The sequence below is a fragment of the Hyla sarda genome, chromosome 6, assembly GCF_029499605.1.
Source record: "Hyla sarda isolate aHylSar1 chromosome 6, aHylSar1.hap1, whole genome shotgun sequence".
Taxonomy (NCBI): domain Eukaryota; kingdom Metazoa; phylum Chordata; class Amphibia; order Anura; family Hylidae; genus Hyla; species Hyla sarda.
The window spans coordinates 123,811,082-123,838,433 of record NC_079194.1 but is presented as its reverse complement, the minus strand read 5'-3'; positions in this window follow the sequence as shown (position 1 = coordinate 123,838,433).

The window sequence follows — 27,352 nt, the reverse complement described above, 5'->3', positions numbered from 1 at the left end:
GATGAAGATCTCAGGGAAGTTGCGTTAAGAAAACCCAGAATAACCTATGAAAAAACTAAAACAATAGGCAGTATTCTAAGAAAAAAAGTATGAGAGAAAGAGAAAGAAAAAAACTTTAAAAAAAACATGGTTTGTAGACGCATTGTCGAAAGGGAACGTGAAGTGCAAAAATTGTAATTATTGTAAGTACAATATGGAAGCAAAGCACATACGTTTAGGAGCGTTTTCACATACTATTCAAGAACTAATAACCTGCAAGACAGACCGGGTCATATATGCCCTGATCTGTCCATGGGGTTTTTATTATGTGGGGCAAATGAGCAGGCAGCTCCGAGTGCGAATAAGAAAACACCTCTATGCGATACGCACAGGTAAACAGGGAGCTTCCAGGCTCATGTCCCACGTAAAGGAGATGCATGACAATAATCCAGAAATTCTGAAGTTTGCAGGACTGGAAAGGGTCACTGCCCATAAAGGAGAAAGACTAGATAGAAAACTTTTAAAAATAGAAACAGAATGGATAATAAAAACACACGCTACAGGTGCACTTGGCCTTAATGATAGGACGGAACTATCAGCTTGTTTTTACATCACGGACACTCCCCTTCTCTTCCCGAGTCTAGTCATCATAGTCACGTGCACAGGTGTAAGAAAAGGTGATTGGAGAACAGGTAGGCTTACCTAGTATTTAATAATGTTTTGTCAATTCAGAAGAGATGGCCGGACGAAGTGCAACTGCTTCACGAAATGGAGCTTTGTTGCCTATGTAACCCCCCTATGTCTGTTCCCTACCCTTCACATATGTGAGTATAATAAATAAGAAGACTGAGAAGACTGGTGAGTGCCAGCTATCATTTCATCTTTCCTCTTGTTGGACATTTATGAACGCTTTGAATTAGCCAGAGCACCACTGTCATAACAGCACCGTAAGTGCAAGCGTTGCCCAGAGAGACTGCACTAGTTCTCCGCGTACACAGTGCCGTATGTGATATGAACTTTTACCGATTAAGAGGATGACTAAGGCCGCAAACCGTGGCCGAAACGTGTCACCTGTCGTCCATGTCTGTTTAATCGCTAATTAAAAAGAAGCATTGCATTGAGATTGCACTGGATACCTTTCTTTTGTTGTGGCAATTTTCCTATGAGATCCAAGTTCGGTCCTGTCCGAGTCACGTAAGAGGCAAGTGGGCAAGTGGGTGAGCTGATTGGTGTGTTTTTTTAAATAAAAAAAACGTGTGGATTTTGTTTTGGCATCATATTAAGATGCAGAGACCTTGGGTCCCAAAATATTTTTGACAGACAAATTGATGTTTTCATTGGTACCATTTTGGGGGGCATGTGACACTCGTTTTTATTTAATTTTTTTATTTTTTTTTGTGTCATCATATTCTGAGAGCTGTAACTTACATTTTTTTCTCCAAAAGAATGTCTGACATTTTAATTACTTTTTATTACATTTGTAAAAGTTGGCAAGTTTTTTCATTTTTGTAATCATTGTATGGGTTAAATAATGTAATAGTTTTATTGCTTGGGCTGTTACGGACATGGCAATACCAAATATGTGTATTTAAAGGGGTTATCCACCATAAGCTGATTTTAGTACGTACCTGGCAGGCAGTAATGGACATGCTTAGGAAGGATCTGCACTTGTCCTGGGGCTAAATGGCTAAATTGTGAGATTACCAGAACACTGTGGCAAACCTTTTGAGAACCTGTATTTCCTGCTTTTTACTAAAAATCCCACAATTCCATTTTCCTCCCTCCCACATATCAGCCACCCCACCCACTGAAAGAAAAGACCTGTGATTTTCAATCAGGGTGCCTACAGCTGTTGCATTAGTTGCAGATTGATCTTTCTTCCACCAAGCGATCCCTCTACCCAGTGAAGCAGACAGGCTCCCTGTCATCAGCTGACTAGTGAGTCAGGTCTTGGCCACATTGCAAGCTGGGAAAAATCCAAGACAACAGTCATTTTGTATGCTGTTAAAAATAAATAGTGGGGTGAAAATCACAGAAGAATTGTGAGAAAACCATCACACACAGGTACAGACACTATATTATGAACTACACTAACTTTACAGCCCCTGTAGCATAGTCAAATAAAAAAAAATCCTGAAATACCCCTTTCATTTTTGGAGGGGCGAAAAACATAATTCATAATGGGGAGAAAGGGGATTGAGTATATTTATTTGTTTATTTTTTATTTATATTTATTGTATAGTTAACATTTATCTATTTGTTTAGTTATTTCTTTTTCTTTACTGTCCCATCAGGGAACTTAAAGGGGTACTCTGGTGGAATTAAAAAAAATGTTTTTTTATATGAACTGTTTCCAAGTCTCCAATTTTTTTCAAGTCAATTGGCGCCAGAAAGTTATACAGATTTGTAAGTTACTTCTATTAAAAAATCGTACTCCTTCCAGTACTTAATAGCTGCTGTACACTACAGAGTAAGTTGAGTTGTTCTTTTCTGTCTGACCACAGTGCTCTATACAGAAACCTCTGTTTGTGTCAGGAACTGTCCAGAGTAGGAGCAAATCCCCATAGCAAACCTATCCTCCTCTGGACAGTTCCTGACATGAAGGTGACAGCAGAGAGCACTGTGTCCAGACAGAAAAGAACAACTTAACTTCCTGTGGAGCATACAGCAGCTGATAAGTACCCGAAGGATTAAGATTTTTTAATAGAAGTAATTTACATATCTGTTTAACTTTCTGGCGCCAATTGACTTGAATTTTTTTTCCCACCGGAGTACCCCTTTTACACTTATAATACATTGCAGAACAGATCTTTACTGCAATGTATTATGCCTGTCAGTGTTACACTAACACCTGTCAGCTTTATACGGTGTGTTCACATGGTGGAATTTCCGCAATTCCGCAGAAATTGTGGAATTCAAATTGAATTCTGCCAAAATTGTGGCAGAATTTGGGAAGAATTAGACTAGTCTTACATTTTAATGAAATGCGGAAAGCAGAAATTCTACTGTCTGAATAGGTCTGCGGAAGTCCATTAAAATCAATTTGCAATAAATTATGCTGAAATTTCAATCAAAATTGTTTAGCTGAATTCCGCATGGAAATTCTGCTGTGTTAACATACCCTTTCACTGACAGGCATAGCAGATCAGACTCTGCCTCAGGCAGAACCTGATCAGCTTCCATAGTCAGGTAACCAGAGTCTGTTCGGAGGTCTGTGGTTACAATGGCTACCATCGGGACCCCGTGATCGCATTTGTGGCCACACTGACAGCAGCACTAAAGGGGTTAACTGCCAGGATTGGAGTGCAGCTCCATTTCTGACAGCTGCAGTGGGGGATCAGCAATACACAGCAGCCGGCTCCCATTGCTCATCACAGCCCTTAACCACTATGGCGCCTGTAACGGTAATGGAATTTGATGACCCACTAGAGCCTCCCATGGAAATATAAATCTGGGTGCTTCGGCCACTCCCACCATATGTATAGTAAGGATCCCTTGTGATGGAATATGCTAGAGGTGCTTGTAAACCTTACATCTCGCTTCCATTAACGGAACATTAAACAATAATTTAGCTTAAATGTGCACTGTTGGATTCAAAAACGTTTTATATGTTGTACATCTTGGCAAAACTTTAACCTTTCTAATATACGTCATAAGAAAATTTCCTTTTTATAGAAATCATGGCTAATAAAAAGACCACTAGGGGTCCCCATACCACCCAGAACAAGCAGAAGGCACAGGCAAGACAAAGTCCAGTAAGAGAGGGTGGTACTATCACTTCTCTGTGCTCACTTCTGTTCTATCAGACTGCAGCATGAAAATAGAAAGGAGCACAGCACAGCAAACTCAGGGAGGAGAATGAGTGTGAGGACACGCCCCCTCCAAAGCACAGGGTGAGAAACCTAGTGAGAAGATATTTGTGAGAGAAAAATAGGTGCTAGACACATAAAAAATGATATGTACGTGATCAGGATTAGGTACTGAGAAACATCCAACTTTTTTGTGGGATAACAGGTACTCATTAAGTCAACTAGGTCTCATGGTGACATATGAGTAAAGGAGGTACATCTAAACTTTAGAGGGATGAGTTGTGTATAAGGTATTTTGTGTAATGTAATAAAAGTTAACATAAAAAGTGCAAAAGCTTAGGTAAGAGCTTTTAAAGAACACCTATTTTGGTGAGTGTACCGTGCCCAAACAAGATATATCAGTATTCTACCATTGAATAAGGTCTTTCTCCAAGTGTCTCAATTAGAAGGTATAGTTGGCAGAGTAAAGGGCCTCAACACCCAAGTATAGGATCTGTGCTGGCCACCACTGAAAGTCAAAATTGAGGTTTTAAACCTTTGACCAGTTGGTGAACTGAGACAAAGAAAATACACAATTGGACTTTAAGTTTTCTAAACACCTCTTAGAAAACTTTTTCCATTTGCACAACAGCAGGTGAAATTGATTGTCAATCAGTGTTACTTCCTGAGTGGACAGTGTGATTTCACAGAAGTGTGATTAACTTGGAGTTACATTGTGTTAAGTGTTCCCTTTTTATTTTTGAGCAGTCCATAAGCTGTCTCACACCTAACCTTCTGCACCTTTTTCTTGCAGAGTCATATCTGTAGCATCACCAAACTACGGTAGTATATTGTAGCTTAAAGGGGTACACCGGTTGAAAATGCGCATGGTGCTCTCTCACTTCAGAGCCCTGTCGTATTTCAAGGAAACAGTTTAGGGCCACATATGGGGTATTTCCGTACTCGGGAGAAAATGCACTATAAATTTTGTTTTTGTTTTTTCTCCTTTTACCACTTATAAAAAGTAAAAGTTGGGGTCTACACCAGCCTGTTAGTGTAAAAAAATTAAAAGTTTTACACTAACATGATGGTGTTGCCCCATACTTTTTATTTTCACAAGAGGTAAAAGGAAAAGACCCCCAAATTTGTAACACAATTTCTCCTGAGTATGGACGCAAACGCAAAAAAATAAATACCCACATGTGACCCAATTTTGGAAACTACACCTCTCACGGAATGTAACAAGGAGTATAGTGAGCCTTAACACCCCACAGGTATTTCACGAATTTTCGTTAAAGCTGGATGGGAAAATGAGAACATTTTGTTTTTTATTCACTAAAATGCTGGTATTACCCTACATTTTTCATTTTCACAAGGGAAAATAGGAAAAAAGCCCCCCAAAATTTGCAACCCCATTTCTTCTGAGTATATAGATACCCCATATGTGGATGTAAAGTGCTCTGCGGGCAAACTACAATGCTCAGAAGAGAAGGAGCGCAATTGGGCTTTTGAAGAGAAAATTTGTCCGGAATTGAAGGCCATGTCTGTTTACAAAGCCCCCCGTGGTGCCAGAACAATTGACCCCCCCCCCACATCTGACCCCATTTTGGAAACTACACCCCTCATGTAATGTAATAAGGGGTACAGTGAGCATTTACACCCACAGGTGTCTGACAGATTTTTGGAACAGTGGTCCGTGAAAATGAAAAATGTAATATTTCATTTGCACAGCCCACTGTTCCAAAGATCTGTCAAACGCCAGTGGGGTGTAAATACTCACTGTTCCCCTTATTAAATTCTGTGAGGAGTCTAGTTTCCAAAATGGGGTCATGTGGGGGGGGGGGGGTCCACTGTTCTGGCACCATGGGGGGCTTTGTAAACGCACATGGCCCCCGACTTCCATTCCAGACAAATTCTCTCTCCATAAGCTCAATGGCGCTCCTCTTCTTCTGAGCATTGTAGTGCGGCAGTAGAGCACTTGACGTCCACATATGGGGTATTTCCATACACATTTTGAGGGTAATTTCTCCTATTATCCCTTGTAAAAATGTAAAATTTGGGGAAAAACCAGCATTTCAGTGAATTTTTTTTTTCATTTACCCATCCAACTTTAATAAAAAGTCGTGAAATACATGTGAGGTGTTAAGGCTCACTGTACCCCTTTTTACATTCCTTGAGGGGTGTAGTTTCCAAAATAGTATGTCATGTTGTTTTTTTTTTTTTTTTTGCTGTTGTGGCACCATAGGGGCTTCCTGAATGCGACATGCCCCCTAAAAACCATTTCAGCTAAATTTGCTTTCCAAAAGCCATGTGACTCCTTCTCTTCTGAGCATTGTAGTTCGCCCACAGAGCATTTTACGTCCTAACATGGGGTATTTCCATATTCAGAAGAGATGGGTTACAAATTTTGGGGGGCATTTTCTCCCATTACCCTTTATAAAAATGGTAAATTTGGGGGAAAAACTGCACTTTAGTGAAAATTTTCTTTTTTCATTTACACATCCGACTTTAACAAAATGTCTGGAGTCTGGAGACGCCATGGAGAACGTTCTGCTGCCTGCAACATCCTCCAGCATGACCAGTTTGGCAGTGGGTCAGTAATGGTGTGGGGTGGCATTTCTTTGGGGGGCCGCACAGCTCTCCCTGTGCTTGCCAGAGGTAGCCTGACTGCCATTAGGTACCGAGATGAGATCCTCAGACAGCTTGTGAGACCATATGCTGATAATGTTTGTGTGATTTTGTTGTCAGCACATTCAGCTATGTAAAGACGAAAGTATTTCTTACAATTAGTTCATTCATTCAGATCTAGGATGTGTTATCTTATTGTTTCCTTTATTTTTTTGAGCAGTGTATTAGACCATGAAGGACAGGACTTTATTTGGTAACCTCATGGCACTGAGGATGCTGACAGGCAAGTGCAGGCCCCTTGGAGGTTGCTAGGAGAGAGATTTATCCATGAGGTAATTTTGCCCTACAACAACACATAGCATAGGCAATGTTGTGCATAGAGAAGGCTAAAAGACTGGAAGAATGTGTTCCCACTCTCCCTCTAAGAATGTAACCCCCTTCTTCTTTCCAAACTGAATTGTCACAAGACTCAATCATGCAGGCCCTAATCAGTAAACATTGCCCTTATATCATTTATTCCAGTGGGGGAAAACCCCACATTATAAAATATATATTGTGTACAAGGGGGATAAACAATAGAGTTAACCACACAGCAATGAGGCCTGTTCTCTGGCATCTGTGGCATTAAACGGAGTCCACACCATCTGCGACAGGTGTTCTATCTGAGAGCTGGAGCCCTGTTCTGGAGATTGGTGGCGGTTGGTCCATGATCAGACACTTATCTGCTATCCTGTGCATAGGGGATAAGATGTGTTTTACCAGACAACCTGTTTAACCAAATTGGCTAAAAACCACTGTGGGAACCTTAATGACTCTCATCTATAAGCCATAGGAAATTCAACCCTCAATGAGTGTCTCCCACCCTAGAGCAGTGTTTCTCAATTCCAGTCCTCAGGGCCCCCTAACAGGTCATGTTTTCAGGATTTCCTTAGTCTTTCACAGGTGATATAATTGTGGTGATGGCTGATACACTGACCATAATTATGTCACCTGTGAAAGACTTAGGAAATCCTGAAAACACGACCTGTTAAGGGGTCCTGAGGACTGGAATTGAGAAACACTGCCCTAGAGGACTAGCCACGACTGTGCAATACATAGAAGGACAACTGATTTCTCTTGGATCTGTTTAATACTTAAAGGGGTACTCCGCCCCCAAACTTGTTATCCCCTTTCCAAAGGAAAGGGGATAAAATGTCTGATCACTGGGGTCCCACCACTGGGGACCCCCACGATCTTCGATGCGGCACCCCAGACATCCGGTGCACGAAGCGAACTTCACTCCATGCCTGATGAATGGGGATGCGGGGCGGAGGCTTTTGAAATCACTGTCACTCCCCACTCGTGACGTCACGGCCATGCCCCCTCAATGCAGGTCTATGGGAGGGTCCGTGACGGCCGTCACGCCCCCGCCCATGGACTTGTACTGAGGGAGCGTGGCCGAGACGTCACGAGTGCGGCGTGGCCGTGACATCATGAGCCTCCGGTGCTGAACCCAATGCTCTAAACTAATGCCGGGTGCAGTACGGAGATCGCTCGGGGGGGGGGGGGAGGGGTCCCCAGCTGCGGGAACCCCGCGATCAGACATCTTATCCCCTATTCTTTGGATAGAGGATAAGATGTCTAGGGGTGGAGTACTCCTTTAATTCTTTGGTGAACTTGGCTCCAGGTTCCCTAACAGATTACAGCTCTGATCATCTTTTTGCCAGAGATCCATTTTAATAAAAGAAGATTGTTCACCAGAATAGTAAGGAAGGATAACTTGACTCCGCTTGCTCGGACTGTCACTAGAGGATACACTGAAAAATATAAAGGAGAAGAGTTAATAAACTCCAATGTACTACAGATGTTAATTTTGTTCTGATTTACATTTTGGCTGCTATGGATCTGGTGACAGAGCGGGCATTACGGACGTGGATGGAATACAGAATAATAAAGAGGAAAACTCTTTAATATTCATAAGATAGAGAGTGCAGAGGATCCCTCTTACCAGTCTGTCTACAGAATTCCTCAGAATAAGTGGAAAAGTCTTTGCGAGATACCTCATAATGTTTACCAGGCTTGCCAATGCAAACGTAAGAATAATTTTACAAACATGTTTTCGTATTGAGGCAGTGAGACATCATGTACCGGCGACACAGGGCAAACCACCAACACAGCCGCAGCCAAAGCTGAAGACAGGAAATCCAAAGATTATATCCTGCCACTGTTTATTACTGTATCATCAACTATACAGCAATACTGATACTATAATACTGTGCAACAGACAACTACTATTATACTGTCCTTATGTACGGTAATATAACTACTATAATACTGTCCACTATGTACTAAAATATAATTACTATAATACTATTCCTCTAGAAATGGTTACAACAATATAATACTGCGCCCTAAGAGTATAACTACTATAATGGTATTCCTATAAACAAAAATTTAACTATCTGTAATAGCCTGGGGGATGTAGGGTATGGGGAGTGCAGTAATTAAAAGGTGCTTGTTAACCCTTGCTATTCATGACGCCAGGGTGAGGGCTCCTCAATAATGCTTTTCCTACCGCCAGCCTTTCCAAGAGCGATAGGGAGGTAGATAATAAGAATAGATTGCCCACAACCGGAGAGTTTTCTGAAACAGTATTAACTTTTACTGAAGGTTTTCTGCAAGCTTCAATAACATAACAGTCTCTCAGCATAACAACGGCTTTCCTTGGAGATTGACAAAGGTTGGGACTTTAGCATTTAGAGTCTTTTAGTACTGTGTGTTATTCCACTGGATTTAGGGGTTTAGTTGCAGTCCAGTAGTCACGCTAGCATTAGCGTGGATTTAGATGTGAACTCACGGTTTTGATTTCGCTGAGGCCGGCAGGTTTTTGAGGCCTAGCGTGTCTTTGAAAGTTGCGTAGCACAGACCTGTTAGTACCACAAATTAAACAGAAAAGTAATAGAATGTAAAAAATAAAATTTATTGATACAATTTAGTAATAAAAAATAGATATTAGAATTAAAACAAAAAAAGTAGTTGCAATAGATAGGCACTAGTGGACATACAAAGATATAGGACAATGGTAGGACCCAAATACATCAAAATATACAAGTATGTATTTTGATGTATTTGGGTCCTACCATTGTCCTATATCTTTGTATGTCCACTAGTGCCTATCTATTGCTACTACTTTTTTTGTTTTAATTCTAATATCAATTTTTTATTACTAAATTGTATCAATAAAGTTTATTTTTTACATTCTATTACTTTTCTGTTTAATTTGTGGTATGGCTCTCTTTTTGGTGTTATAAGTGCAAATACATACCCTTACCTACTATATATGTAGGGTTATATATATCTTTGGTGACAGACCTGTTAGTCCGGCATCCACCAGAGCCGTAACTCAAGAGAGCGATAATTGGACGCAGCTCCCTTATATGGGCAGGGGCTGGACTAATGCTAATTGGTCCATACTGATGTCAATCACCATTACAAAGATTTGTGGGTAACACGTGACCCAAGGACCTCCAAAGGTCCTCCAACATACCATAGAGGTTATTAGCATGGTCACATGACCTAAGGTCCTGCGACGCTGAACAAGGTAAGTACTATACATTACTATAAAATATATATAAATATTAAATACATACTCATATATTATTATTAGAGATAGACTTGAGAAGAGGCGACTAGGGGCTATCCCACCGGAGGAACCCTACCTGAACGTAGTTACTCTGGCTTTGGGGACCTCTACACTAGGTACGGTATGCAATACTGTACCGGGGTACCACATATTAATATTTTAATAGTGCCTTCTATGTACAAGAATATAACTACTGTAATACTGCCTCCTATGTACAAAGGTATCACTACTCTAATACTGCCCCTATGTACAAGAAGACAGCAACTATAATACTGCCCCCTATGTTTAAGAATATAATTACTATACTTCTCCTATGTACACTAATATAATTATTATTATACAGCCCCTGTGTAGGAGAATGTAACTACTATAATAGAAGTTTCATCTTACACTTGGTTGTGTATGCTTTCCAGAACAGATGAATGTGCTTCCAGAAGATTTACATGCTGTGTCCGTACAGTTGCCCTGAATAAAATGTTCTTTACAAGGTAATGTGGAATGCTAAGTATGTCTACTAAAATAAGGTCTCATATGTCCCTTGCAAAGCTTCTTCCAGCCCACATTCTGGCTCCTGGGGTGCCAAATATGTTGCAGTAGAGGCTGTCCATTGGCCACTGTGGTTGGGTTGGATTTTGTGCACTCATATTGCGGCTGGTGGTTAGGTCAATATCTATCTACACGTACATGGGGCCGCTGTGCTGGCCCTGCGAGGCGCCTTTAAATATCTTTTATGTATGTCTCTGACTATTAAGGAAACGACAGAAATAGTCATCAGTACACAAAATACACACAGGCTCTATTCCAAACTTACCTCACTTCATGAGGCCATCTCTGCAGAAAGAAACACTCCAGGAAGATTAGTGTTACTGTTTCTCTCTCCAAAACTGAGCGAGGTTTATTTTCTTTCCATTTTTTCTCTAATACACTTTTGTCTTCTCTCCAGAAATTTATGTAAGAAAATCATTGCCCATATACTGAATAGATTTTATTAATAGTTTTAACATAGCAACACTAAGAGAGAGAAAGAGGCATACCCGAGTGCTTCTGCCCCTTATTTCTGCAATCCGTGAGGGTCTCAGCACCCAGACCCTAACCAATCAAAACTTCTGATATGTAACTATGATATACCAAAAGTTTTACAAATGATAGGTATCCTCTTAGAGGAGAGTTAAAGGGGTACTCCCACCCTAGACCTCTTATCCCCTATCCAAAGAATAGGGGATAAGATGTCTGACCGTGGGGGGTCCCGCCGCTGGGGACCCCCCCAATGTTGCATGCGGCACCCACCTGTTTCTTGTCCGGAAGCGCTGGAGGGTCTCGGTCGCAAAAAGGGGAACGGAAGTCCGTGACGTCAGGTCTCTGCCCCTGTGAGACGTCACGCCCCGTCCCCTCAATGCAAGTCTATGGGAGGGACCCCCGCGGTCAGGCATCTTATCCCCTATCCTTTGGATAGGGGATAAGATGTCTAGGGTGGGAGTACCCCTTTAAGGCCCTTTCTACAGGGGATGATTATCGTATTCCTAGGAATGCTTGTTCCCGATGATCAGTCTGTACAAAAGGGACTGTAATCAGATGACGCTCGTGTGTCAGCAGATTTAATCTTTCATACAGATATTTAAATTATTGCTATTGGCTGCACATTGCCCTGTTTTAAAAGGTAATGTGCGGCCAACAGTGATGAGTTTGCAGAGCTGCATGAACGATTCAGTGACCTTACCCATCTAAAAAGGTTCAGACTACGGAATTTCCGACTGTCTGCCTGGAAAATTTTCCGCTACTATTTTCCGCCTCCAAAGGAGTTTTTCAGTTTCATGTGTAATTTTGTCATTTCCGCGAGTAATCCGCCACTATTCCGAGCGGAAATGACACCACCAAATCCGCCTTAAATTTCCGCTTCAATTCGGCACCGAAAACAGTGGGAGTGTGCTGAGAGCCAAGTTCTGCCCCTTTTGGACCATGTGATCACATGACCTGACCCAGGTCCGTCAATTTTTTCAAGTTTGGCTGGGGAAGTAAGCTGCTGAGGTACAGACATGAGCCGGCAAGCCTATTCCCGAATGTGTATAAGCACAGAGGATGTCATCACTGAGGTATAAACTATATCACATACTATTTGATGTATCCCAATAGGCATTTATGTGTTTTTAGGGTACAGTGTACTATGGGCCGGAGAAGATCTGCATTTAGCAAAGCACATGTTTCCAAATACCCATACTTTGCTAATGGGAGCATGTACAGTGTAATATGGCCATGAGGAGATCTGCATGTAGCCCAGCACATGTTTACAAATACACCTAGTTTTATAATGGCAGCATGTACAGTGTACTATGGGCTTGAGAAGATTTGCATTTGGACAAGCACATGTAGTTCTAAAAATATGGTGAATTTGGTATTATAAAAAAAAAATGTTGTCTCAAAATTTGGGTTGTAGGTAGAGTGTTGTCCCTGGATTTGGGATAAGGGCCATGGTGAATATTTTAATAGAACCAGACGTGAAGAAGCATGGCATGAGATTGCATTAACCTTTTTTGACAACTTTGATCAAATGTCTTCTTCAATTCAGAATGAGATTTGTAAGTTTGGTATAATTTTTTAATTATAACTTGTACAATTTAACAACATCAAATAATAAAAAGGATGCCAATCTAATTTTTCAAAGTAACATCCATCTTTGTACTTTTAATTCCTCGTGTACACTTTTATCTTATTAAAAATTATAAAGATAGTTGAAGTTGATCCAACTATTTAGATCCCTATTTATCTTTGTGTTTATATTCCCTTGGTGTACCCATGTACATTAATCATAGCCTTATATATTGCAAGACAATCAACAATAATTGAATTAACGGATGATTTTGCTTGAATTTTTGTACCTGGATCTTTGTTTATTATATATATTTTTTTGTTACATTTTAAAATACTATATAGTAAAGGACATCTGAAACCGATGGAAATCTGCAAGCGACTATTTTGTGAAGGGTATCAAAAAAGCAGAAAAAAGTGGGTCAGCTGGTGGCAAAAGGAAAAAAATACCCTATGAGAATCAACTATAATTTTTACGCCCTAACAGAGTTCTCCGACCGTAAGTACATGTTCAATTTCTGCATGCAGGTTTATCACCCATACTCCCCCTTCCAAAAATATCTAAGCTCCTAAAAATTTTACATCTGTTTATTCTAGAACTTCAGGCAACTTTCAGGCACCATCCAATACACAACAAGATGCAGATGAAGAGCCAAGGTCTGAGCCAGTACGTTCAGACACACCTTTGGAATCTGAAGCACCAGGCCCATTCAATCCGTTGGAAGATTTGGACCAACATCTGGATGTAGAGGAGGATGTGTCTAACCTTAGCAGTGATCTGCCCCCCAGCAGTACACCTACACCAGCTGCTGGTGAGATTGAAGAGATGGAAGAAGCCACTAACATACCTTCTTCACAAACAACCACCAGACCACCCACTGCTCGAAGGACCCGTAGATTCCTCCGAATATCTGATAGTCAGCTTGAGGTGGAAAGTCAGCTCTATTATTTATTCGGAGGGTTGACAGCAGTGATGACAGTTCTTATTTTGGGTATGAAATGGCATCTTGCTGCCGTAAAGTGGCTCTTGACCGCCAAAACCATTTTAAAGCATACTGTCACGCTGTTGCGCAAGTCTTTCTTTCCCCCCAGGCCTTCCTCCATTAGAGGATATGTTTAAAAATATGCACATCACAGCTGGACACAGGGCCCCCAGCCCTTCACCACCTGCACACAATATTTCCACACAAACTGAGGGTTTTTATGTGGGTACTTACAACCCCCCGCCTTCTCGGTCCTCTTCTGGGGTTTACCCCTACCATCCTCCCTTTCAAACACAATACCCTGGTAGCGGTGTAATTAGCCACCACAACCCCTCTGCATCATCTGCATTGGAGTCTTTTTCCTCTGAACCCACATATCACAATCTGTGATTTTTCCCATGAGCATAATTGAAGTTGGTCCACATATTTTCTTGTTGCATTGTTTGTACATTTTCTGTCCAGATATTTATCTTGTCAACATATATTTTGAATGCATTGTTGCTTTCAAATGTTAAAAGATGTTTATAAAGTGTAATTTTATGGCTAGTTCGCCAAATTTTCAATGACACTAAAAAAATGTAAATGTTGTGTCTGGTAATTTATTAATCCAAATATAAGGAGATCCTCAAGGAGTTAGGGGGACGCTAAACTTGCTCTGGTCTTTTATATTGGGATATTGAGCTTACAACATATCCATGGTCAAGTATAGTTGATTCAACATGGCAATTTAATGTAGGTGGAAGATTTTAGATTCAATGACATTGTCATTATAATCAGCTTGCCAAATCATTACACTATAATCTAATCACATTGACCATTGATATTTTGTGGCATGTCTATGGCAAAATAGACTACTTTGAACTCAGGATGCCATGGTTAATACACACAAAATTTGTAATCCATTTTTGTCTAATTTGGTTTGAAGAGTATGACAAGTAAAATACATCTCCAAGTCAATTTGAAAACCAATACAGAACGTTGAATACAGGATATGGTAACGAAAACATTTAAAAGACATAGAGGCAAATTGTTATTTGAGTTTACTACTCATCCTTTTGTAAAAAAAATAATACACAAAATTAGGCATGATACAACATTTACAAGGGTGATGTTCTTCATATCTCACCCCAAAAAAATAAAAAAAATAATGAGCATCTTCTTGTGTGTAGAAGACATCTTCAAATGGCCAACCTGTTTAGCAACAAAAGGCTGTCAATTTGTCCAGGGAATGGCACCTTCAGTAGATAGGAAATAGGAAGAGAATGCTTCTCTAACCACTATCGCTTGTTGAGCTGTGCGGCCAGAACCCCATGATCCAGCAGACTCACCCCACGACACATGTTCCTCCTGTTCTATATCGGGGCTAGCATAGTCCAGAATATAGTTATATAGTTGTGTAGAACACATGTCGCTTTAATGACTGAGTCTACTGTGTCAACATCCAACTGAATAGCAGTGCTCAAGATCCTCCACTTCCCAGCCATGATCCCAAATGCGCACTCCACAAAGCGCCGTGCCTTTGTAAGCCTCTGGTTGAACACTCGCTTCCGGTCATCAATTCCCCTTTATGGGTATGGGCGCATCAGGTTTGGCAGAAGTGGGAAAGCCTCATCGGAGACAAAAAACAAAGGGAAGTGGATTCAGGGTATCAGGAAGTGGCTTTGGTGGAGGCAGAGTCACTTGATTTTGAAGGACATGACGGCCAAATTCTGAAGACATCAGCACCCATGAGTCCCCGGCACTGCCATAGGCGCCAATTTCATTAGCAATAAACTTGTACTGAACATCAGCCACCGCCATCAGGACCACAGAAAAATACTTTTTATAATTGTAGAAGCGTGATCCTGATCCCGGTGGCTGCTGTACACGAATATGCTTACCGTCGACAGCGCCTATGCAGTTGGGAAAGTGGGCAACAGACTGAAATCCTGATGCTGCCTGAAGCTATCTCTCCTGGTTTGGACTGGGCAACGAAATTGGCTGCATGTACTGCCAAATCATGGTGCATGTTTCCTTCACAATACCGCTGATGGTTGATTTGCCAACACGGAATTGCAAATGTAACGAGGCACAACTCTCCCCAGTCGCAAAAAAAGATGAATGACCAAAGGTCACATATAAAACTATGTCAACATTATAAAATCATAACATATATATTTGAAAATAATACAAAAATCGTAGAAGATTTAGATTACATTCTAATGAGTTAATAAAAAATAAAAAATTAAATTAAAGAAGAGAAAATACAATGTTTGATAATTAAACTCCACATAAGAATCAAAATAATACATTAGATTTACCTCAAGGTGATCAACGGACGCTCCATTGGTGAGATTGCTTTGCGCAAATGTGTGTGGGAACGCTGAAGATGGGGTCCAACAATGGCCAAAAGATTATCAAATGCCTCCATTGGCATACGGACTAAGTTATAGAATTTATCAGGATAACTACAATAGAAATTAAAAAATAGGTAAAAAACACATAAAGAATTTACAGGATACATAATACACACATACCGTCTGAGCTCAGCATAAAGATGACCAATATGACCACGGTCGTCATGCAGCTGATTCATGGGGTGAACCCAATAACGGCGAAGACTCCTGGCCTCCAACTAAAAACAACATACAAAATGAAACCTATTTTACATTGGTCCAACACATGTAAAGTTGATTCAAACATCCTTAAAAATTTACAAAGAAGTTTGACAATAAATTACCTGACGCTGCCTGCGACGACGCAAGACATTCACCAAAATGCTCAAAGCACGCATCTCAGGGGGTTGCAAGTGCGTAATTGGGGGTTCCTCAGCAGGAATGATTGCAGTAGAAGCCAGATCCGGCATTATATTAAATTAATGTGGAGAAAAAGCTGAAAGGAGGCCAAACACCAAGCCACAAGTAAAAGCACAACTCCTTGACCAAAAAGGAAAATGGAGATTGCAAACTGGATATGGGGCGTATTTAAAAGGAAGAATGTGGGCTAGTCCAAGAACCAGTGGGCTGATCCTATTTAAATTTCTGACTCAAATCCGTCTTGATTTTCCGCATGTAATCTGCTTGCAATCTGCCTACGTTCCGCGTTCAAAAAAAAATCCGCCAGGAAAAGAGAGTCCCATTGAAGTCAATGGGATTCTGTGGCATAAATCCATCTGAAGAAAGAGCACCGCCTTTCTTCATGCGGAAATTTCTAAGCGGATTTTCAAAGCGGATTTTCCGCTTCACAAATTCCGAAGTGTGAATTTGTGAACGGAAACCCATTCACTACACTAGACATTTTAGCAAGCGGAATTTCTGACGGAAATTTTACGTCTGAATTTCTTTCGGAAATTCCATAGTCTGAACCTAGCCTTAGTGTTGCTGCATTTAGGGATACTGTGGGCCCCTCTAGTTTGGAGCCCATCACAAATGCAACTCCTGCAATCCCTATAGTTAGTCTACTTGGAAGGTTGGGAGATAGATTGAATTCTAGCCTGTTTTACTAGTTATATGTGCAAAGCTTTCTCCTGCCCACTCTGGCCGATAACCTTGCCCGCTTCTGGTGATAACTTTGCCCCCTTCATTGGAATGCTGAGGAAGAGGGATGAATATTTATGAAGGTAACAGAGTTAATGGTGAAGGGGCGGGGTTATATGCTGGAGTGGGCGGGGGAAAGCATTACACATACAGCAGCCACCTCCCAGTGCAGATAAGGAGTAAACACCATATTAGCAACAAGATGAATATCTTCTGAACGATTGTACCGATTTTTACTTGGTAAGAAATTTTTAAGTCAGCATCACCCGCATCTACCTGTATATTAAGGTTAGAGCAGGTGACCCTGCTGTCATTTTCTCTTTAAAGGGAACCTGTTACATTGAAAATGCAGTTTAATCTGCAAGCATTATGTTATAGAGCAGGAGGATCTGGGCAGATTGATATACCGTATAGTTTTGTATGAAAAGATTTGTTAAAACTTGTAATTTATTGATTTAAATTTCTTTTTAGTGAGCAGCAGTCCTGCTCAGTGACTGACAGCCATGCTTATATGAAAAAGAAACATTAGCCACATTATAGGACCGCTCACTGGACTCTTAAAACCAGAACAAGCAGAGATTTAGATCAATGGATAACAATTTCTACGGAATCTTTATTTTTATTTATTTATTTACAAAATGATATTTCAATCTGTTCAGCTCCTTGTGCTCCATAACATACTGCCTGGACTGGACTGAATTTTCAACTAGATAAATTCCCTTTAACTGTATGACTCTACCTCTGAAAAAGAGTACAGTAACTCAAAGTGTTATAAAGATATATGAGACAAAACAGAATATTACACCTTAAAATTATATGATGTTTAAAGGCGGAGGTCCACTTTATGTTGACTTTTAAGCTCTAGTGACATCACATCAGGTGCACAGTCTATCAGGTGCACAGTTTACCAGATGCGGCAATTGTGTATTTTCCAATACTTGTCTGTGATCTCTGAAAAATCCAAGGTCTCCATCGGTCAGTCATGTGAGCCGGTGAAGTCACTGAGGCCTATGAATAGAAGCATAATACGGAAATCAGTAACCTGATCACACTAAAGCATAACTTTTCTGCGTGCTCCATATGCCACCCGTTACTCTGACACCATCCCAGCCATAACAGCACAGCTAAAAACATCTCCCTCTTGTATCATTACAGCTCAGAATATCTCTTCACTTTCCCCTCCTGCAAAGCTCCTAATATAGAAATCACTAGAGTGTAACATTAATATACCTGCTCTTGGAGAAAAGTAGCTTCCAGCTGATACCTACCCAGACTCCTGAATGGCAAATAAGAGGTATAATAGCAGATCTGCCATTAAAGACTTTATCAGCACACAGCCATTAATGCGTAAACCTTGGCAACAAAAGTGAGTACACCCCTAAGTGGAAATGCCCAAATTTGGCCCAATAAGAAATTTTCTCTCCCCTCATTTGTGCTACAAGGTGAAAATGGGGAGTAGATTTCTTAAATTTGGTTTTATCACTCTCGTACTCTCTAATACTGGTCACTTGAAGTTCAACATGGCACCTGTTGAGGATCTAAAAAAAAGAATTGTTGCTCTACATATGGATGGCCTAAGCTATAAGATTGCTTAGACCCTGAAACTGAGCTGTAGCATGGTGGGCAAGGCAATACACAGTTTCACAGGTCAAGTTCCATTCAGAACAGGCCTTGCCATGGTCGACCAAAGAAGTTGAGTGCACATGCTCAGTGCCATACCCAGAGGTTGTCTTTAGGAAATAGACGTATAAGTGCTGCTAGCATTGCTGCAGAGATTGAAGGGGTAGGGGGTCAGCATGTCAGTGCTCAGAAGATATGCCATACACTGCATTAAATTGATCTGCCTGGCTGTTGTTCCAGAGGGAAGGCTCTTCTAAAGACAATGCACAAAAAGCCTGCAATCTGTTTGCCGGCAAGCAGAAGATTGAAGGCAAGCAGACTAAGGACATGAACTACTGAGACCATGCCCTGTGGTCCAATGAGGCTAAGGTAAATGTATTTGGTTTAGATGGAGTCAAGTTTATGTGGTGACAACCAGGTGAAGAGCACAGAGACAAGTGTGCCTTGTCTACAGTCAAGCATGGTGGTGGGAGTGTCATGGTCTGGACCTGCATTAGTGCTGCTGGGACTGGGGAGCTACAGTTCATTGAGCAAACCATGAGTGCCAACATGTACTGTGACATACTGAAGCAGGGCATGAGCCCCTCCTTTTGTAGACTGGGCCACAGGCCAGTATTCTAACATGATAACAACCCCAAACACACCACCAAGACAACCACTGCCTTGCTAAAGAAGCTGAGGGTAAAGAGGAATGACTAGCCAATCATGTATCCAGACCTAAATCTTATTGACCATCTGTGGAGCATCTTCAAACAGAAGGTGGGGGAGTGCAAGATCTCTAATATCTGCCAGCTCCAAAATGGAGGAATGCTCTTGGGAACTCCATGTCCAAGAGGCTTAAAGGAATTCTCCAACTGAAATCTTTTATCCCCTGCTGTGCCCGGGCTGTAAAACTATACATAATATGCTTTAACTTACCTACCTACGATCCCCCGTTGTTCCGATATCGCCGCCCGTGCTCCGGTCCCTGTCAGCTTCCTCTTCCTGCGAGTTGGTGACTTCACTCTGCACTCAGCCTATCAGCGGCCGCGACGGGACATTGCTGCGGCCGTTGATAGGCTGAGCGGAGAGTGAAGTCACCGAACCGCAGGAAGGGACCGGAGAACGGGATGGCGATATCGGAAAAACGGGGGATCGTAGGCAGGTAAGTGAAAGTTTATTATGGATAGTTTTACAGCCCGGGCACAGCGGGGGTTAAACGTTTTAGCTTAGAGAACTCCTTTAAGGCAGTGCTGGAAAATAAAGGTAAACATAAAATATTGATACTTTGTGCCCAATTTGGACATTCCCACTTAGTGGTGTACTTTCTTTTTTGCCAAGGTTTAGACATTAATGGCTGTGTGTTGAGTTAGGGGACAAAACATTATACACTGTTGTACAGGCTGAGGGTCTTTTCTTCGGTGTTATCACATGAAAAGATAATGCATAGTGTTATTGGAGTACAGCTATTGTAAATGCCATAAAGTAGATTCTTCCTCCTATGCTGCTAATACATATGATGTATTTGGGATGTTAGTGCCCTTATTCCCATTCAACATATTATAATATATTGACTAAAAGATTTCGCTCAAGTCAGTGTCTGTTTAGTTGCCATTATATTTCCTCCTAGGCAAATTTACTATTTCTGTATGGTTCCCCTTTAAAGCTCAAAGGAAAAATGTGGTATTTATGGCATATATGATCCAGTGACGTGACACTTTCCAGAAAAGAAATGAGGTGAAACTCATAGTATAAAGTGTTTATTTCAAACTCGGTCTCCCTGCAGAATGATGGAGTCTTTGCAAGATATAAGACGTCTCTCACACCAAGAACGCTGCTTTCTGTTAAGTTGCCTGGGAATAGTTGAATGGAAATAAAAACACAAGACATTCTGTATTTCCAGGAACTTTTAGCAGACTCCACAGAACATTAGTTAATCTCCCGCCAACAGCTCAAGCGCTGAACGAAAACAGGCAATAATAATAACATGATGATAATAACTGGATTATTAACCCCAAGGCTTCCCCCGTGTACAGTGGACATACCTCTCTGAAAGAAGTTGTCCATCTTTAGAAGAAAAAAGCTGTGTTTTTTTTTCTTCTTTTTTAAAAAAAAATCAGTGTCTGATATATTAGAGGTGCTGTCAGGATCCGTTTTTTAAAAACAGACAACCTCTTAAACTCACTTAAGTCATATTTCACCATTAAAAGGGATGTCCATCCCTTTTCATTTGCCCCCCTCTTTGTACATCTCCTATTTTCCCCCAGATCCTCATTCATTTTCTAAACCTGAACATGAATTTAAACAGGGGTCAAGTCCCGGAAAAAAAAGTATGGGATCTCACCCAAGATTTTCAATCCAGGGCTGGTCATGCAGGACTGCTGCTAATGGGCAGGAACTCCATTTCCTGCCCATTAGCAGGAACTCCATTTCCTGCCCATTAGAAAAAAGTGCAGGAACTCCATTTCCATGCGTTCCTGCAGGACTTGAGCCCTGAATTTAAACCTTTCTAAGAATGTAGTTTTCAATTAACACCCCTTGTCAACGTGGTAAACTACAACCCTCAGCATACTCTGAGGAAAATATCCTGAACCGGGGAACCTCTCTCTAATGTCTATATGGGGCAAATATACAGGGGCTGTCTTCATGAGAATGTAAAACCCATACAGTGGATGTAACACTTTTAAAATGCTAGGTTCTTGTGATGTTAAAGAATCTTTTTGGATAAGAGTCTATTTACATGGTTCATCTTGATGTAACAATATTTGCCCACTCGCAATAGCTCTCCAAATCTGTCGGATTGTAAGGACATCTCCTGTGCACAGCCCTTTCGATCACTCCACAGATGTTCAATTGGATTAAGGTCTAGGATCTGGCTGGGCCATTTCAAAACATTAAGCTTCTCCTGGTGAAGCCATGCTTTTGTGGATTCAGATGTGTGCTTTGAGTTGTTGTCGTGCTAAAAGGTGAACTTTCTCTTCATCTTGATCTTTATAATGGACGCCTGGAGGTTTTGTGGCAAAATTGCCTGATGTTTGGAACTCTTCATAATCCCCTCCACCCTGACTAAGGCCCTAGTTCCAGCTGAAGAAAAACAGACCCAAAGCACGATGCTACCCCCACCATGCTTTACTGTGAGTATGGTGTTATTTGGGTGATGTGCAGTGTGACTTTGAGCCAAACATACCTTTTGGAATGAAGGCCAACACTTGTTATGGCTGACACTTATGCAACCAGGCTATAGTGTTTTATTTTTGTTCTTTTCCCTCAAAGATTTTAGTTTCTTTGGCAATTGATTTGTTCACAACATAGATCCCATTAAAGTAGAAAAAGTTCTGACATGTTTAATCTTTGTCTCATTCTTCTACATCACAAGAAGCTGGCATTTTAAAAGGGCATGTAGACTTTCTATATCCACTGCATATGGTAAGCTTTAAATAATTGAAAAAAATAGTTGTCCTAATCCTTGTTCTAAAGTTGTGAATAATTAGGTTACATGCCTATTTGTGAGAACAGCTTTACCTGCTGCCCCACATCAACACCTAGTGCCCCTGTGTTTTGAAAGCTAACGATCATTAGCCTTATGTCAACTGTGCTCCATGAAAATCCACGTGAGAGCTATTATGGCCATAATATAGTTGGAAACAAGAATCGTAAGTTCCCATGTCAACAATTTCTGTCCCTATGCTCTGCCAACATTATCATAGGGGAAATTAGCCTTATATCTGCCACTCTGAATGACAAGCCATTGAGATCTATAATGGTTTCCAAATGATGGTAAGGTAACCATACTCTTCCAGTAGTAGAAAGGCAAATAAGCATGATCAAATGGCAAGAATAACTCCTTACCAGAGACATGTATCTTCATCTTTGCTATGTACCAAAACAGCCCTATGGACAAAAAACAATATGACATACCTGGTAGGAAAAATGGGGCTTGACTCCTGAGCCACAATGGCACATAGGTGGAACTGGATTAAATTTAAGGAGACCTTACACATAAAACTTCATCCACCATCACAAACCAATCGTCCATAGAATGTTTCATAGCAACATGCCAGATTAAACTGAAAGATCATACTGGTTTACAAAAATGGAAAATGATCGGCCCATACTCTTTTACAATTTAATATGGATTCAAAAATCCATCCTCATAGATCACATTTTTTTGCAGTCCGAAATTTTCCACTTTGGCCGACCTTTATCTCATGCCAGCTTTAGGATCATAAAACCAACTGATAATTAGACTTCTTGATCCATTACACTAACAGATACAATAGAAGTTGTCCAGACACTCTACAATACTTGGGTTGGTGACCTCCATGTCACCCACCAGAGCCTGAATTATAAAAGTACTTTGCTGATGTACTTTTGCAGGTGTAAAACAAAAGACGTAGTGATAGAGGAAGACAATGCACAGTCAAGGTCCAACAATAGGAAAACATTCCTTGCAGCTGCCTTATTATTTCTTGTTATTATTCTTTCTTACTTAACAGATGGGCCACTTTACTTGTAATCTCTATGTATTTGTTCAGAACCTGAATGGAAATAGCCAAAGATTTCACACATGTCTTAAAGGGATCTTGTCACCCAGTTAAATTTAATATGTAAACATTTGTGACCAATTTATTATATTGAATTTAAAAAATATAGCACCTTTTCAAATGTCTTTATAACAAAAAAGTCTAAAAAAAAAAGTATTTAATTGCCCCAAGGAGAGCAGTGAAGGAGTTAAAAAATCTTTCACATTCCTTACCATCAGGAAGAGCCTTCCACCCTTCATTAGAACTCTAAGAAATTATGCTTTTATTTAGGGACTCTCCATAATATCCACCAATAATCAGCCTTACATTAGTATCACATTAACCCTTCAGCATGCTGACAATGTGATTTTATTGTTTCTACTACTGTTACTAAGCCCCTAAAAGTCCCCTTCATGGTGCACATCTATTTTTTATTCTCTACATATCAGGGGACAGAACAAGAGCTGAGCTTTTTGTCAGTAGTACAATTACTTTATTTCTTACTTCTTTACTTCTCTAACCTTTCACAGCACAGCACATCACATCACATGTTCCTTTCTGCTATGCCCTGACATAGTGCTGGTTTAAATCATACAAGAAAAAAAAAAACTCTTATATGTTACTCAGTTACCTGATCCTGGTCATGTACATGTAATTTTTATGCCTCTATTACCCACATTTCACACAAAAATAGCATATTACAGCTGCTCAATGTCTTTCTCATCTTCCCAGGGGGAGGGGGTATGTCCCTCTCTTTCCTGCACCAAAGTCTCCCAAAAGATTAACAGACAGTCACTAGAGGACCACACAGCTTGCAGGGCCTGGACTTTATATTGCATATGAGTTTGGCTTCTATGGCCGTACTAGGAATTTTAGGCCTGCGCTATATTAGGCTTGCGATTAAAGTCTTTTGTAGTCTTGCGATTAAAGTCTCTTACTGAAGTGTCGGTAGATTGTGGCTTTTCGCCGGAATTCAATGGATTCTCCTTTAGAAGTCCTCTGATTAAGGCTGAAGTAAAGACTTGGTATTATTTGGGGTTACTTCACGCTCTTTCTTATCTCTCCTCGGTGGATACCCTCTGCGGGTTATCCTACTCTGCGGATTCTCACCATCTCTGCATCTGCACCAACTCTGTATCTACGTCAGAACACTACCAGACACTCTCTTTCTCTCTGCGTCAGAACACTCACTACAGGAAATGCCACCCCTTATAAGCCCAGCCCATTGGCCAGGCAGCTGTGGATCATAGAGTTGTCTATATCCCCTTTAGGAGTTACAATAAAATTACAAATAAATAACAGCATAACATAACATTCTGCACAAAAGTCTAGTCTAGCTCTCAGTCCTCCACTCTCATATACCCTGACTAGACATGAGGTTGCTAGGAAACATACTTAAAGCTACAGATACCCAATAACGGATTACTAAGTTATAACAGTGCAAAATATACATTAGAAATGGTTGAGTCCCTGCAGGGGAGCCCCCAGGACACTGGAGGTCTCAATCTGACAGGGCCTACAATACCTTGACATAATATACCTGTACTGGGACACCACACAACTATGGATGGCTTGTGGGGGACAGCAGCAAAGCAAGGACACGATTATGCTGAGCCCCACAACCCCTTTCTCCATTCCGTCTTGCTGAGGCTGTTTCTAGAGATGGATTTCTCATAACAACAGGCAGTGGACAGCAGATTGCAGAGAAGGGAGACCTAGTGGCCAAGACCCTAGAACACTTTATCTGGATTAAGAAGTTATTTTTGATTAATGTAAAGAATTACAAAAAAAATTTAGGAAAGTTGTTTAAAATGTGTGGTAGCCCAGCACCAAAGGCTGTCCTGTGGGCTGTGGACTTCCTCGCACTGACCTTCGGCACAAGTGTTAGGCCTACTAAAGGATTGGTTGCTATAAATATTATAGTTGTACCTTTAAGAGAAAGTCGCAGTGAAACCCATGTGACCCTGCCTGCCCAATGCGAACCCCTAAATTCTTAGCTATATAGAGTAATTGGGGGAGGAGTTGTCCCAGTTAGTGGAAAGCTGAGCTCCAGTGTGGTAAAGGAGTGAGGGTGTGTGGAGAAGCTCTGAGGGAAGTCGAGAACAAGTCTCTTCTCAAGTCTTATCCAGCCATTCTGCAAGGGATCCCCCGTTCAGAGGAAATTCAAGCTGTGGCAGAGAAAGTCACAGACCTTGTCAGAATCCTAGCGACCTGGAAAATTCTTCAGTTTCATATCAAGTCAGTATTAATCAATTGGATACAAAGCACCATAAGTCCCAGCAAGGCAACAGGGCTCCCAAGGGGTTACACTGCATCCTCTCCACTCTGCACCATACTGTTGGCATGTAATAACATCTGCACCCAGCTCAGTAAAGACAGTTATCAGTAACCTGACAATGGTGCGTTTCTTTACTCCCCATGTCTGGCCCAGGAGAAGCTATGTCCAACCTCGGACCGTATATAGGCTAACAGTGCCCTGGCATAACAAAGTGATCAGTAGTGATGAGTGGCAGGGGCCATATTCGAATTTGCGATATTTCACGAATATATGGACCAATATTCATTCTATGTTTGAGAAATTCACATATTCGCTATGTTCGTTCACTTTTTTTTCCATGCGAAAATTGTAATGAAATTCGTGAAGTGCACATGCGCAATTATATCTTTCGACTAACTAACACTATACCCTACGCTAGAACCTATCTGCTAAACTAACCTACCCTATCTAACACTAACTATCAATTCAGTATATCATTTGATTTGCTTTAAAAAAAAAAAAAAAAAAAAAAAAAGCACAGCACTGACAGTGTTCAATCTCCTCTCACAACCACATGAAACTGCAAAAACGCTGAATGGGAAGAATCTTATATAGTGAAGGGGTGGGCAACTTCCTATTGGTTGCTAGGGATGTTGCTAACCTCTGACAACTGTATTTGCATCTTTCTCATTGGCCTACAAACTAAAAGAAGGGAGGGACCAGTGTCCTCTGGAAGAGACGAAATTTGTGATTATTTGCATATTTGCATATATGAAATATTTGTGCTCCACACTGACTCACACAATAAATAGCATTAAAGCCTTCTTTGGACCACAAGCTGGAAGCTGATCATCATTGTGATGTGTACTGTGAAGAAAAAAAAACGAATATTCGTTGTCATGAATATATAGCTCTATATTCTAAATATTCTCGATATCGCAAAGTGCCGATATTCGCAGTAAAAATTAGCATTTCGAATATTCGGGCTTACCACTAGTGATCAGGTATTCCTAGGACTCCCGTGTCACTACAGATGACAGTGACCATTTAAAGGGGTTGTGCGCTGCCCTGCCTTTCGGAGCTCCGCTCGCAGCGTCCGGAAGTTCATTACTCCGAACGCTTTTTGCGAGATTCCATGTTCGCAGCCGCCGGGCGTGACGTCACGCCAGGCCCCTCGCGACGTCTCGCCCGCCCCCTCGTGACGTCACGCCCGCCCCCTCTACCAAAGTCTATGGGAAGGGGGCGTGACAGCGGCCACGCCCCCTTCCCATAGACTTTCGGGGCGGGCTTGACTTCACAAGGGGCCAGGCGGGGTGTCACGCCCGGCGGCCGTGAACACGGAAGCCCGCACACAGCGTTCAGAGTAATGAACTTCCGGATGCTGCGAGCGGAGCTCCGAAAGGCAGGGCAGCGCACAACCCCTTTAAGGTGTCCACACACATTCACCAATTACAGTAGAACTGACTGACCATCTTATGTGTATGAGAGTGTGTTCACTCTCTCTGCTGATAGCAACTGTCAGAGGGAAAAAGGAATAGTCATATTGGACTTATCTGGCTGTGGCTTTTTGCCTTTTCCCAATGAGGACACATGTAAGCTCAACCAAGTAGAGCGTGCATGTATTTTGGTGGTGAGGGTCAGGATCAATAACTGAGTGTTAAGCCAACAGCTTTCTAAGCAGTATGAACATCTTAATACTGTAGTTATGAGGTTATCTCTATCCAGAACCTTCTAGTGTAAGGAGATAAGGATCCTGCCATCTCTGAACATCTGGAAATAAGTAATGGAATGTCTCTGTGTTAAATGAACACGCAGCCCTGGATCCCAAACCCTTTGAAGTGTGTCCCTCTACTCTATCCCTGCAGGTTTATCATT